Source organism: Callithrix jacchus, chromosome 8 (assembly GCF_049354715.1).
Source record: "Callithrix jacchus isolate 240 chromosome 8, calJac240_pri, whole genome shotgun sequence".
Lineage (NCBI taxonomy): Eukaryota > Metazoa > Chordata > Mammalia > Primates > Cebidae > Callithrix > Callithrix jacchus.
The window spans coordinates 140,146,677-140,162,318 of NC_133509.1; positions in this window are offsets into that span (position 1 = coordinate 140,146,677).

Here is a 15,642-nt window from a genome sequence, read left to right on the forward strand (position 1 = left end):
AGATCCTGTAAAAAAAAAAAAAAAAAAAAACTGAAAGAGGGCTGAATTGCCCTTCCGTTTATCAAAAAATCACAGCAAATTACAGCCGTTAATCCAGGGAGCATTTGTGCAGGAACAAGTGGAATAAATCCAAGAGTCCAGAAACAAACTCAAGTATACAGGAAATTTAGGGACCTCAAATCAGTGGGAGAAAAAGACTCCTCAGCAAGGTTGGGATTCCCATGTCTGTGTGGAAATGGGTAAACTGAACCCAGACCTCACACTGTTCTAAAACCAAACTGCAAGTAGCATTCAGAACTAACAGTGGAAACACAGCCGCAAGACGACTGGAATCAAATAGAAAAGAATATTTTAAAATTCCAGCAAATATCTGTCACGGGAGAAGTGGTGCTGGCATCTGAGCCCCTCCTCAGGGTGGTGCCTCCTTCCCCTCCCGCAGCCACCAGCCAGCCCGACACCCCCACTGCGTGGATGGGTCATGGGGACACGCAAAATACCCCAGAGGCTCAAGCCAGAAGAATGTCTGTGTTCCAAAAGACCTAAGCTAGTGGCTTTTCTTCTTCTTCTTCTTTTAAAAAATATATTTTAGTAAGATTTGTTTTTTGTTTGTTTGGTTTTGGTTTTTTTGAGACGGAGCCTGACTCTCGCCCAGGCCGGACTGCAGTGGTGCGATCTCAGCTGACTACAACCTCCACCTCCCGGGTTCAAGCGATTCTCCTGCCTTAGCCTCCTGAGTAGCTGGGAGACAGGTGCCTGCCACCATGCCTGGCTGATTTTTGCATGTATTTTAGCGAGATGTTTCAAGCATATCTAAAAGTAGAGAGAAAATAAAAGCCCGGGGATCTCAGCCACACCAAAGTGTATCACTTTCGCGTATTTGCTGTTTGGCCCAGTTCTTTTGGTTTGGGAGGCTGCCTGTTTTGTCTTGTCTGGGAGGTTCTCTAGCGTTGCTGAAACACAGCCCCTGAGCCTGTGAGAATCAATTCCCCTCCCTCCCTGCCCAAAGGTAACCATTACCCCTGGCTTCGGGTGATAATCAAGGCCAGATGGGTTTATACTGTCCATATACAATGTACACTACTGTCTTTCATGTTTTAAAACTGTACATAGGCCGGGCGCGGTGGCTCACGCCTGTAATCACAGCACTTTGGGAGGCCGAGGCAGGTGGATCACGAGGTCAAGAGATCGAGACCATCCTGGTCAACATGGTGAAACCCCGTCTCTACTAAAGATACAAAAAATTAGCTGGGCACGGTAGCGCGCACCTGTAATCCCAGCTACTCCGGAGGCTGAGGCAGGAGAATTGCCTGATCCCAGGAGGCGGAGGTTGTGGTGAGCCGAGATCGAGCCACTGCACTCCAGCCTGGGTAACGGGAGCAAAACTCAGTCTCAAAAAAAAAAAAAAAACACTGTACATAGATGACCTATGCCTAACCTTCTACCATGTGCTTTGAGTCACACGCCTGGCCGGCAAGGGCTTCTGTGACTCACCTCCCCTCTTGGCTACCACACTCTTTGTAAGAAGCAAGTCGCTGCACCCGGCCACACTGTGGGGCACAGGAAGCTGCACTCCTGGAGAGAGGGTTTGAAAACGCACCGAGAAGCATCCCAGCCACACACCTTACCCCACCCAGACAAACTCACGTGGCTGTTGGATTCCCATCAGCCACACAGGGGGCTCTGCAGACTTCCGAGAGAGAGGACCAGCACCAGCCAGAAGGAGAGGGTACTGGAGATGCAGAGCAGCTGGGGAGCCTATCACTGCCTGCTCCAGCACAAGACAACGCTTTGTTTTTGTTTTTTTTGAGGCGGGGTCTTGCACAGTCGCCCAGGCTGGAGTGCAGTGACACGATTGACTCATTGCAACCTCTGCCTCCTGGGTTCAAGCGATTCTCCTGCCTCCACCTCCCAAGTAGCTGGGATTACAGGCGCCTGCCACCACACCCAGCTACTTTTTTGTATTTTTAGTAGAGACAGGGTGTCACTATGTTGGCCAGGCTGGTCTCAAACTACCAACTTCAGGTAATCCGCCCCCCTTGGCCTCCCAAAGTGCTGAGATTACAGGTATGAGCCACCGCACCCGGCCAAAAGAATAAAAAGGGACTAGAAGCAAATAGAACCAGGACAGAGCCCCACAGCAGGCAGCTGCAGAGGAGAGGAGCAGAGGAGAGCCGGGGATGCTGGCGTTGTCTCTCTGTCTGTCTCTCTGTCTGTCTGTCTCAGTCTCTCTATCTGTCTCTCTGTCTCCCTTTCTCTGTCTCCCCTCTTCTTGATTTGTTTTGTTTTTGAGACGGAGTCTCACTCTGTTGCCCAGGCTGGAGTGTAGTGGCACAATCTTGGCTCACTGCAGCCTCTGCCTCCCAGGTTCAAGTGATTCTCCTGCCTCACCCTCGCCAAGTAACTGGGACTACAGGTGCCTGCCACCATGTCCAGCTAATTTTCATATTTTTAGTAGAGACGGGGTTTCACCATGTTAGCCAGGCTGGTCTTGAACTCCTGACCTCGTGATCCACCCGCCTCAGCCTCCCAAAGTGCTGGGATTACCGGTGTGAGCCACCGCGCCTGGCCTTGCCACACACTTTTAAACAACCAGACTCCTGAGAACTCTATCCGGACAGCACCAACGGGTGGTGCTAAGCCGTTCATGAAGGACCACAGCCGTGATCCAGGCACCTCCCGCCAGGCCCCACCTCCCAGATTGGGGATTACATTCCTCTTGAGGTTTGGCTAAGGACGCAGATCCAAACCGTTATCAGGTGGACTTTTCCAGCAGAGGTGATGGAAGTGAGAAGATCATGGAATGATCTGGAAGATGCTGGAGACAAACAGCACTGTGCTGGGCGTGGGCAGTGCAGGCCCCTCCGTGGCTGCTGCAGCAGGCGCCCTCACCAGGCTGCTATCTCCCCGGCACACCCCACACTCTGCACCCCTTGCCCTCCTCACTGCCCCCAACTCTGAAGGAGGCACCTATTGGCACCATGGGTTTCTACAACACAGCAGGTCCCTCAGCAAGGGTCAAGAGAGCAGGCTCCCTGGCAAGGCAGCCCCATTGCAGGGGTTGAGAGGGCAGGCTCCCTGGCCAGGCAGCCCCATTGCAGGGGTTGAGAGGGCAGGCTCCCCGGCCAGGCAGCCCCGTTGCAGGGGTTGAGAGGGCAGGCTCCCTGGCCAGGCAGCCCCATTTTCCAGGGTGCTTCTTTTGGATTCCTTGAACAAGGACCCACTTCTCTCCAAAGGGATGGGAAAGATAGAATCCAAAGTCGTCACTGCTCCCAAGAACACAATGCAGGCTGACACAGCTCCCGCCTGTCTCACCCCGGAGGGCTGAGGAGGTGTGGCACCAGTCTACTGCTCTTCGGGGGCAGTGCCAGGGACCAGGCCTGGTGAGTGGCTCCCTCTCCAGGGTGGGGAAACTGAAAGCCACCTGTTCCTAGCTCTGAGGCTTCAGGTAGAGGGGAGTCCCATTCCACACCCTAGCTCCATCCTTGCTGTCATCCGGATGACAGGTATCAAAAAACCAAGAGGGCCGGGCACAGTGGCTCACGCCTGTAATCCCAGCACTTTGGGAGATCAAGGCAGGTGGATCACTCGAGGTCAGGAGTTCCAGCCCAGCCAGCCTGACCAACATGGTGAAAGCCCGTCTCTACTGAAAATACAAAAATTAGCGAGGCATGCTGGTACCCACCTGTAATCACAGCTACTCGGGAGGCTGAGGCAGGAGAATCGCTTGAACCCCGGAGGTGGAGGTTGTGGTGAGCCAAGATCACGCCATTGCACTGCAGCCTGGGCGACAGAGTAAGACTCTGACTCAAATATGTATATATATATATATATATATATATATATATATATCTAACTTGAATATGTCATTAATACAAATTTTTTTTTAGACGGAGTCTTGCTCTGTCAGCAGACTGGAGTGCAGTGGCGTGAACTTGGCTCACTACAACCTCCGCTTCCCAGATTCAAGCAATTCTCCTGTCTCAGCCTCCCAAGTAGCTGGGAGTACAGGTGCCTGCCACCACGCCTAGCTAATTTTTGTGGGTTTTTTTTAATTGAGATGCGGTTTCATTATGTTGGTCAGACTGGTCTCGAACTGCTGATCTCAGGTAATCCACCCCCCTGGGCCTCCCAAAGTGCTGGGATTACAGGCGTGAGCCACCATGCCTGGCTTAATTTTTGTGTTTTTTAAAATTTTTAAATTTTTTTTTCCGAGATGGAGTTTCACTCTTGTCACCCAGGCTGGAGTGCAATGGTGCGATCTCGGCTCACCACAACCTCCGCCTCCTGGGTTCAGGCAATTCTCCTGCCTCAGCCTCCTGAGTAGGTGGGATTACAGGCACGCGCCACCATGCCCAGCTAATTTTTGTATTTTTAGTAGAGATGGGGTTCCACCATGTTGACCAGGATGGTCTCCATCTCTTGACCTTGTGATCCACCCGCCTTGGCCTCCCAAAATGCTGGGATTACAGGTGTGAGCCACCGTGCCCGGCCAATTTTTGTGTTTTTAGTAGAGACAAAGTTCACCAAGTTGACCAGGCTGGTCTTGAACTTCTGGGCTCAAGCAATCCTCCTGCTGCAGCCTCCTACATTGCTGGGATTACAGGCGTGAGCTGCTGTGCCCAGCCTCTTCCATTTTTAATTTCTGTTATTTGAATATCAGTTCTGGGATTTTTACATGATTCTTTTTCTACAGATTTCAACTTTCTGATTGAATTCTCCGTCTTGGCCTGGCACAGTGGCTCATGCCTGTAATCCCAGCACTTTGGAAGGCTGAGGCAGGTGGATTACCTGAGGTTGGGAATGTGACACCAGCCTGACGCCAACATGGAAAAACTGTCTCTACTAATAATATAAAAATTAGCTGGGTGTGATGGTGCGTGCCTGTAATTCCAGCTACTCGGGAGGCTGAGGCAAGAGAATCGCTCGAACCCGGGAGGCAGAGGTCGCAGTGAGCTGAGATCATGCCATTGCACCCCAGCCTGGGCACAAGAGCGAAATTCTGTCTAAAAAAAAAATTCTCCATTTTATCATTTTTTTCTTGAACATATTGATTACTTTTTTTTTTTTTTCGAGACAGAGTCTTGCTCTGTTTCCCGGGTTGGAGTGCAGTGGCGCTCACTGCATCTCAGCTCACTGCAGCCTCCGCATCCCAGCGATTCCCCTGCCTCAGTGTCCCAACTAGCCGGGACTATAGGCGCATGCCACCACGCCCGGCTAGTTTTTGTATTTTTTACTAAAAACGGGATTTCACCGTGTTAGCCGGGATGGTCTCAATCTACCGACCTCATGATCTGTCCACCTCAGCCTCACAAAGTGCTGGGATTACAGGCATGCGCCACCGTGCCCGGCCTCTACTAGTATTTCAGTACCTGGCAACCCGTGGATTTATGTCTGGTTTATTCTTGGTTTATATGATCCTGTTTCCTGGTACACCCGGTCATTTTGGCAGAGGTGATCATCATTGTGACTAAAAGCTGTAGAGATTCTGGGGACTGTTCTTGTTACCCAAGGAACATTTCTTTTTCTTTCTTTCTTTCTTTTTTTTTTTTTTTTTGAGACAGAGTCTCCCTCTGTCACCCAGGCTGGAGTGCAGTGGCGTGATCTCAGCTAATTTTTGTATTTTCAGTAGACATGGGGTTTCACCATGTCGGCCAGGCTGGTCTCAAACTCCTGACCTCAAATGATCTGCCCGCCTCAGCCTCCCAAAGCACTGGGATGACAGGTATGAGCCGCCTCACCTGGCCTGAACGTTTATTTTTCTTCTGTCAAGCAAATAGGGTTGTGGCAGACCCCTTGATGTGGTCACGTGTCGCTCGGATTCCAAGCTTCATTCAAAGTTTTGGGAGTGCTGGTGTATTTCTTGTTCTGAGACTATCACCCTTCGGGGGTCAAACTGGAAGTCGGACATGTTTACCATGGACCTCCCTTGCAACTTGAGAATTCCATAAATCTGTTCTGGGATTAAAAAAAAACCAACCTTCTGGCCAGGTGTGGTGGTTCACGCCTGTAATCCCAGCACTTTGGGAGGCTGAGGCAGGCAGATCACGAGGTCAGGAGACCAAGACCATCCTGGCTAACATGGTGAAACCCGTCTCTATGAAAAAATTCAAAAATTAGCCAGGCATGGTGGCACGATCTCAGCTCACTGTAACTTCCGCCTCCCGGGTTCAAGTGATTCTCTCACCTCAGCTTCCCAAGTAGCCAGGATTACAGTCGTGTGCCACCATGCCCAGCTAATTTTTACCATGTTGGCCAGGCTGGTTCTGAAGTCCTGACCTCAAGTGATGCACTCGCCTTGGCCTCCCAAAGTGCTGGAATTACAGGCGTGAGCCATCACACACAGTCCCTTTTCTAGTGTTTTAAGGTGAAAGATGAGATCATTGATTTAAGATCTCTTTTCTTTTAGAAATAGGCATTTTATTGCTATAATTCTCCTTGTAATTACTACCTTAGCTGAATCTTGCACATTTCAACGTGCTGTGTTTTCACTTTCATTCCGCTCAAGATTCTCTCCACTTCTAATTTCCTCTCGGATGCAAGGGTTGTTAGGAAGTGTACTGCTTTGTTTCCACATAACTGGAGATTTTTCAAATATCGATTATCGATTTCTATGCAAAATGTTCTCTGTCCATGATAGCATTTCATCCTCATGGCAGCCCTAGCTTCCAGACACTGTCTCCATTTGATGGAGAAAGCCCCTGAGGATTCAAGGGGTGACAGCCCCAAATCTTATACCAATAGGTGACAAAGCCAGCATCCAGTCTGAGTCTGTGTGGCCACCGGATCCCTGCTGTCACCTGACAGACCAGGGGGTCCCTCTGTGTGCATCCTCGCCAAAGCCTGTGAGGTGCCCTGCAGGCTCGGGGTGGGGGGGCATGCCTCCCAGGCCGCAGCACCGACTCAGGCCGTATGGGACTGGACTTCCATTGGCCAGAGGAGCAGAGGGTGGGGAGCGCAGCACCCACGATGGTGAGAGGTTTAAAGCGTATGGCTCCTTCAGGCAGTGGCCCAAGGTAGGTGCTGCTAGAACTGAACCTTTGCTCAGATGGGCTGCAGAGCAGGGGTGCTGCGGTCTGAATGTGTTTTGCATTAGTTCATTTTCGCACTGCTGATAAAGAAATCTGTGAGACTGGGCAATTTACCAAAAAAAAAAGAGGTTTATTGGACTTACAGTTGCCTGTGGCTGAGGAGGCCTCCCAGTCATGGTGGAAGGCAAGGAGGAGCAAGTCGTGTCTTATGTGGATGGCAGCGGGCAAAGACAGGGAGCTTGTGCAGGGAAACTCCCCCTTATAAGACCATCAGATCACCGGGTGCAGTGGCTCATGCCTGTAATCCCAGCACTTTGGGAGGGCAAGGTGGGCGGATTATGAGGTCAGGAGATCGAGACCATCCCGGCCAACATGCCAAAACCGCATCTCTACTAAAAATACAAAAATTAGCTGGGTGTGGTGGCGCGTGCCTGTAATCCCAGCTACTCGGGAGGCGGAGATTTCAGGGAGTCAAGATCGCACCACTGCACTCCAGCCTGGCGACAGAGCCAGACTCCATCTCAAAAAAAGAAAAGAAACATCAGATCTCATGAGACTTCTTCACAATCACAAGAACAACCCGATAAAGACCAGCCCCCAGGACTCAATCACCTCCCACAACACATGGGAATTCAAGATGAGATCTGGGTGGGGACACAGAGCCAAACTGTATCATGTGTGTTCCCCCTAAGTCCATATGTTGAAGTCCTTGCCCCAAGGTGATGGTTTTAGAGAGGTGGGACCTTTGGGAGACGAGGTCACGAGGGCTGATTCCCTCGTGAGTGGGATTAATAGCCTCATAAAAGTGGCTGGCTGGGCACAGTGGCTCACTGTGGGAGGCCGAGGAAGGAGGATTGCTTGAGTTCTGGAGTTGGAGACCAGCCTGGGATATATGGCAAAACTCCGACTCTACACAAACTTAGCTGGTTGTGGTGGCCTCTGTCTGTAGTCCCAGCTACTTGGGAGGCTGAGGCAGGGGGATTGCTTGAGCCCAGGATGTTGAGGCCGCACTGAACTGAGATTATGCCCCTGCACTCCAGCCTGGCTGACAGCGTGAGACCTTGTCTCAAAGCAAAAAGAAACAAGAAAAAAGACAAAACGGGAGGGAGCTTGTCTGCTGCTGCCCCCACGCAAGGATGCAGGGAGAAGGTGCCGCCTGTGGGGCTCGTCCCCCGCTTCCCCCACGCGAGGATGCAGGGAGAAGGTGCCGCCTGTGGGGCTCGTCCCCCGCTTCCCCCACGCGAGGATGCAGGGAGAAGGTGCCGCCTGTGGGGCTCGTCCCCCGCTTCCCCCACGCGGAATGCAGGGAGAAGGTGCCGTCTATGAACCAAGAAGTGGCCCTCGCCAGACACCGACTTTGTGGTTATAAGCCACTTGGACTGTGGTGGTTTGCCACTGCAGTGTGAACTGACTGAGGCAGGGAGTGGGGCTCCCCTCGTGACATGAAGGCATAAAGAACAGAGCCAGCTGAGAGAGGGGAAGAATGCAGGGGACTGGCCTGGGCAACCCTGTCCGGTGAGGTGCCCCCAGCCGCGAGCACCCTGGGAAGCTTGGCGAATGTTTAGGACTGACTGACAGACAAGCTCAGAGTCAGGTGAGGGCAGCTGAGGGGCACTAGTGCCCTCACAGCACCCTCAGTGGGTGCCCAGCACCGGTTCCCTGTGCCCAGGGTCCTCTACTCGTCACCCAGCCCTGCAAGGCAGGACCCTCACCTGCACCTGGCTGGAGAGGACGCAGGAAACGTGCAGTGATGTGGTCTCTGCTCTGGCTGTAAGAGACTGTGGGCTCCCCAGACTGACTCCAGCACACAGTGGCAGAGCGGCCCAGCCTGGGGACCTGGGGCAGGAACATTCCTTCACGGGGGCCCCAGAGAGCTGGAAAGTCCTGTGGGTGTTGCCCTAAAATGAGAGAATTACTTTCATCTGAACAGAACATGCTCGTGAAACCTAGACCAGGAAGAATTTCCTTTTTCAGGGCCTGAGGAAAATGAGCTGAGCAGTGGGTGAGAGTTCGGAAGGACGCACCTGGCGCCTGCACACGGCGCTTCCTGGGGGCTTTCTTCATTCATCGACTTTTTTTTTTTTTGAAACGGAGTTTCGCTCTCGTCGTTACCCAGGCTGGAGTGCAATGGTGCGATCTCGGCTCACCGCAACCTCCGCCTCCTGGGTTCAGGCAATTCTCCTGCCTCAGCCTCCTGAGTAGTTGGGATTACAGGCACGCGCCACCATGCCCGGCTGATTTTTTGTATTTTTAGTAGAGACGGGGTTTCACCATGTTGACCAGGATGGTCTCGATCTCTTGACCTCATGATCCACCCGCCTCGGCCTCCCAAAGTGCTGGGATTACAGGCTTGAGCCACTGCGTCCGACCCTCATCGGCTTCTTTTACTTTCTCTAGGTCTGTGGTGCTTGGACATCTTGGGGTCTTACGGACCTGGAAAGGGACTGCCCTCTCAGGGTTAGCTCATTCCTAGAGATAGCAGGCCACTTGTCTCCAAGTATGCCTTATTTATTTATATTTTTTGAAATGGAGTTTTATTCTTTTTGTCCAGGCTGGAGTGCAATGGTGTGATCTCAGCTCACCGCAACCTCTGCCTCCCAGGTTCAAGCAATTCTCCTGCCTCCGCCTCCCAGGTAGCTGGGATTACAGGCACCCAACACCATGCCCGGCTAGTTTTTTGTACTTTTAGTAGAGATGGGTTTCACCATGTTGGCCAGGCTGGTCTTGAACTCCTGACCTCAGGTGATCCGCCGGCCTCAGCCTCCCAAAGTGCTGGTATTGAAGGCGTGCCTGGCCTCAACTCTTCTTTCAAAGGCAGTTGTCTCTGTGTCTGTCATCTTATCACACCTGATTAAAACAACTCCTGGGTACTGTGAACAGCACTGTCTCCCATGCAGCAGTCAGCAGGGGAAACAAGCAGGGCGGGTGTGCGGGCTACTGTGGACTTCTCACCCACTCTGCTGCCTGGCCTTGGGCAAGTGCTTCCATCTGAGTTTCCATTTCCTTGTCTGTGTAAGAGGCAGAAGCACAAGCCACCCTAGCACTGAAGGGTGTGCCAGAGGACACACGTCTGGTGGACGGACTGCTAAGAAGGCAAGTCCACGTTCCTGTCTGTTCCCCACAACTTGAGTGAGACATAGTGAGGCTCCAGTCCACCTTCCACCAGAGAAATCAAGGGCCAGGCAGGGACAGTGGCTTATACCTGTCATCCAGCACTTTGGGAGGCAGAGGCAGGAGGACAGCTTGAGCACAGGAGTTCCAGACCAGTCTGGGCAACAGAGTGAGCTCCCTGTTTTTTGTCTGTACAAAAAATTTAAAAGTTAGCTGTGCATGGTAGTGGGTGACTGTGGCTCAGCTACTTGGGAGCTGAGGCAGGAGGATCCCTTGAGCCCAGGCGGTCGAGGCTGCAGTGACTTATGATCACACCACTGCACTCCAGCCTGGGCCACAGAGTGAGACTGTCTTTAAAAAAAAAAAATTAGGCCAGTCACAATGGCTCACACCTGTCATCCCAGCACTTTGGGAGGCCGAAGTGAGAGGATTGTTTGAGCCCAGAGGTTCAAGACCAGCCTGGGAAACATGGCAAAACACCATCTGCAACAAAAATACACAAATTAGCCAGGCATGGTGGTGAATGCCCATGGTCTCAGCTACTGGGGAGGCTGAGGAGGAAAGATCACTTGAGCCCAGAAGACGGAAATCGCAGTGAGCTGAGATGGCACCATTGCATTCCAGCCTGGGCAACAGAGATGGACTCTGTTTCTCTCTCTCTCTCTCTTTTTTTTTTTTTTTTTTTTGAGACAGTTTTTGCTCTTGCTGTCCAGGATGGAGTGCAATGGCACGATCTCGGCTCACTGCAACCTTCACCTCCCGGGTTCAAGTGATTCTCCTGCCTCAGTCCCTGGGTAGCTGGGATTACAGTCATGTGCCACCATGACCGGCTAATTTTATATTTTTAGTAGAGATGGGTCAGGCTGACCATGCTGGGCAGGCTGGTCTCGAACTCCTGACCTCAGATGATCCACCCACCTCATCCTCCCAAAGTGCTGAGATTACAGGCGTGAGCCAGCACACCTGGCTTTTTTTTTTTTTTTGAGAGGGAGTCTCACTTTGTTGCCCAAGCTGGAGTGCAGTGGTGTGATCTCGGCTCACTGCAACCTCCACCTCGCAGGTTCAAGCGATTCTCCTGACTCAGCCTCCTGAGTAGCTGGGATTACAGACACACACCACCATGCCCAGCTAATTTTTGTATTTTTAGTAGAGATGGGGGTTTCACTATGTTAGTCAGGCTGGTCTTGAACTCCTGACCTTGTGATCTGCCTGCCTCGGTCTCCCAAAGTGCTGGGATTACAGGCGTGAGCCACTGCGCCCAGCTGAGACTCTGTCTCTAATTAAATAAATAAATGAATAAATAAATAAGTATATTTTTAAAAACCCTTAGGGGCCCAGCACAGTGGCTCACACTTGTAATCCCAGCAGTTTGAGAGGCTGAGGCAGGAGGATGGTTTGGGTCCAGGAGATCCAGGCTGTAGTAAGCCATGATGGCACCACTAGACTCCAGCCTAGTTAACAGAGTAAAACCCTATCAAGAAAAGGAAAGAAATCAAAACCTAACAAACCCAGAAATCCATCCTGCTAGAACAGCACTGCGGTTGAACATCGGCTGACACGTGTTGCAGTAATTATTTTGATGTCTGTGAATGTCCTTGGCTGATTTCTGTATTAGGGCCAGGGTGATTTCCTTTCGTTTCCAATATTTAAGTTATGTCCTGGTTTACTGGGACAATATTTCTATTGTGGGAAACACAGAAGCATTAACATGTATGTACCAAGGTCCCTCTTATTCTTGGGGCTCAGGATAATCACAGTCAAGAGGGAAGGGTTTCACACCTGAATCCAGGTCATGCTGTGTGCTTAACTTCACATCCTGATTTGTCACACAATGGCATATCCTGAGAATTTCCCCATGCTGCTAAAACCGAGGCAGCGTTCTATTTTGCTGGTGATATCACGTCCCATGGGGTGGATGTGCCAGGGTGCGTTTTGTCATTTCCCAGGACTGGACATTCCTTTCTGTAAGTGTTGATGTCTGAAATATCTCACACACCTGTACCTGTGTCCCTGTTGACATTTCCAGCGTCACCTGCAGGATGCCATGGGACACCCATGAGCCCCGGCATATCTCCCAACACTGCTACCATGCTGCTCTCCAGGGCTGCTCCAGGTCTGCCCCAGGTGCCGGGTGAGGGAGCTGTGGTGCCTGGTTCCAACCCAGGACGGGAGCAGCATGGAGGACACTGAGGATGCCATCACCACCCCAGGTCTGTGTTAGGTCTAGATTAGCCTGCATTAAGAAGAAGGTGTTATGTGCATTTTATTTTGTTTTGTTTTTTTTAAACAGAGTCTGGCCTTGTTGCCCAGGCTGGAGCGCAGTGGCACAATCTTAGCTCATTGCAACCTCTGCCTCCCGGGTTCAAGTGATTCTCCTTCCTCAGCCTCCTGAGTAGTTAGGATTATAGGCCCGCGCCACCACACCCAGGTAATTTTTGTATTTTTAGTAAAGACGGGTTTTCACCATGTTAGCTAGGATGGTCTTGATCTCCTGACCCTGTGGTCCACCTGCCTTGGCCTCCCAAAGTGCTGGGATTACAGGCAGGAGCCACCACACCTGGCCTGGTGCATCTGTTTATGACTTACAATTCCTCATGGTAGTGACAACTGTCTCACTTATCCTTTAGTGAATCTTCTGTAGCTTCTCTAACCATTTTCCACCGGGTCTTTTAAATGGTCTTACGGACCTGTATGGTTCCCTTTGACGTTAAGAATGTTGCCCTAGTGAAACAGTCAATATTCTTACAAAGATCGTCCTCAGTCTGTTGCGTGGGGTGAGGGCTCCCTTTGTACATTTGGTTTTTTTGGGACAGGGTGCAGCCCCAGCCAGATGGCGCCCACCTCTTCAGCCAGCGGCAGCTTGCTCTGCTGCGCTCGGATTTCCCTACAGAATTAATACGTGTTCGTCCTGGAGAAAATAGGAGATAAAGGTGAGTGAAAAGGAGAACCCAAACCAAGGGGTCCTTGCCACACAGATACTTCCTTAACACTTTGGATTAATATGTATCCTGCCAGTATTTTTCTATACCTGAAAATAGATGTTTTACATGTGTAATCATGAACATGTAAATAGATGTTTTACATTTGTAATCATGAACATGTAAATACATACTTTACATGGACGTGCATTTTCACACAAATTTTTCTAAGACAGAGGTTTGTTATCGTCGCCCAGGCTGGAGTGCAGTGGCGCAATCTTGGCTTGATGCAACCTCTGCCTCCTGGGTTCAAGCAATTCTCCTGCCTCAGTCTCAAGGGTAGCTGGGATTGGCTGGGCACAGTGGCTCACATCTGTAATCCCAGCACTTTGGGAGGCCGAGGCAGGCGGATCACGAGGTCAGGATATCGAGACCATCCTGGCCAACATGGTGAAAACCCGTCTCTACTAAAAATACAAGAAAATTAGCTGGACGTGGTGGCACGCGTCTGTGGTCCCAACTACTCGGGAGGCCGAGGCAAGAGAATTGCTTGAACCCAGAAGGCAGAGATTGTAGTGAGCTGAGATAGCACCACTGCACTACAGCCTGGGCAACACTTCGAGACTCTGTCGAAGAAAAAAAAAAAAAAAAGAGTAGCTGGGATTATAGGTGCACACCACCAGGTTGGGCTAATTTTTTGTATTTTTAGTAGAGACAGGGTTTCACCATGTTTCTTGACCTGGCTGGTCTCGAACTCCTGACCTCAGGTGATCTGCTGCCTCGGCCTCCCAAAGTGCTAGGATTACAGCTGTGGGCCACCATGCCCAGCCTTTTTTCCTTTTTTTTTTTTTTTTTTTTGAGATGGAGTCTGGCTCTATTGCTCAGGCTGGAGTGCAGTGGTGTGATCCTGGTTCACTGCAACCACCACCTACTGGATTCAAGTGATTCTTCCACCTCTGCCTCCCAAGTTGCTGGAATCACAGACACGTATCACCATGTCCAGCTATGTTTTTGTATTTTTGTTAGAGATGGGGCTTTGCGATGTTGCCCAGGCTGGTCTTGAACTCCTGAGCTCAAGGGATCTGTAAGCCTTGGCCTCCCAAAGTGCCGGGAGCCCCTGCGCCTGGCCTGTTTTCAGCTACTTTTTTTTTTCTTGGAGATGGAGTCTTGCTCTGTCACTGAGGCTGGAGTACAGTGGTGCAATCTCGGATCACCGCAACCTCCGCCTCCTGGGTTCAAGCAATTCTCCTGCCTCAGCCTCCTGGGTAGCTGGGATTACAGGCACACGCCACCATGCCTGGCTAATTTTTTTGTATTTTTAATAGAGACGGGGTTTCACCATGTTAGCCAAGCTGGTCTCGATCCCCTGACCTTGTGATCTGCCCACCTCGGTCTCCCAAAGCACTGGGATTACAGGTGTGAGCCACCGTGCCCAGCCTCAGCTACTTTTAATTCACTGTTTCTGCCAGCTGTAGGAGATCCTCGGGTTCTCTCATGGCTCACCTAACCCGGTTCTACTCTGCAACCCTGGGGCTGATTCCAGGTCTCACTCTCAGCAGTGATCTCAGCCGTCTGAGAGCTCCCCACCATCCCCACACGGCTCCCCAGAAAGTGCCTGCGGGAGGAAGGTGCTGCCGGACCTTCTGTGTGACGTTTCCTCCTCAGCCTCAGGGATGGCCACATGCTCCAGCCACTGGAGTGGATTCGGCAGGGCCTGTCTAGGGGTTCGGCAGCTTTGTCCCTCTGCCACAGCATGGGCTGCGCAGGGGCCTGGACGCCCAAGGCTGCTTCCTCAGCCTGGCTCCTGTCGAGAAGAGCAGGGCACTGTGGGCTGGAGCCACCAACGGCCCAGTGCTGGCCCTGGAGAAGGCCCTTGCCACTCACCTGATTGGGCCCTCACCCACTCCTTGACTTCGGCAGGGCCTGCTGGGTGTCTGTGTCATCGTAGCCCAGGCTGAGGAGATGAATGCCTTTCCAAGGAGCCTGGGGTCCTGGCGCCCAACTGGAAACCCCTGAACCTTCACCCCAGGTGGAGGGTCCTAGCGAAGCCGGTGGACGGAGGAAAGACCTCGGCCCATCCTGGCCTGTGGCCGGGGGTTGGGGCTTCCTCTTTTTAATGCCACTGGAGTCCTATCCAAGCGTTAGGAACGTCGAGGCTTTAACTTATTAAATAATAATAACTCAGACAACCTCCAAGGGCCCCTGGGCAGCACGTGGTAGGACCTTGGGAGTGGCTTTTAGGTGTTCTCCTGCCACCCCAGGGCGCTGAAGGACCCTCTTCTGGGACCTCCTTCCCAACTGTGCCCAGCCGCCCCAGTCACCCAGAGAGGTTTCTATGAAACCAAGCTCCTGCTTTAAAGAAAAAGTTACCAGAAAAAGCATCTGTGCTCCAAACACGGGGGTGTGCTCACACCATGCCATGCCATGGAGTCAGGGAGAGGGGTGCTTCCCAGCCTTCAGGGATCTCCTCCTGTGACCCACAGCCCACAGAGAAGCACGAGCACAGCATCGTCTCCCAATAGAGGAAGGCGGTGCAAATAACAGGTTCTGGCTAAAAGAGACTCTGATCACCCAAGGGACATCTG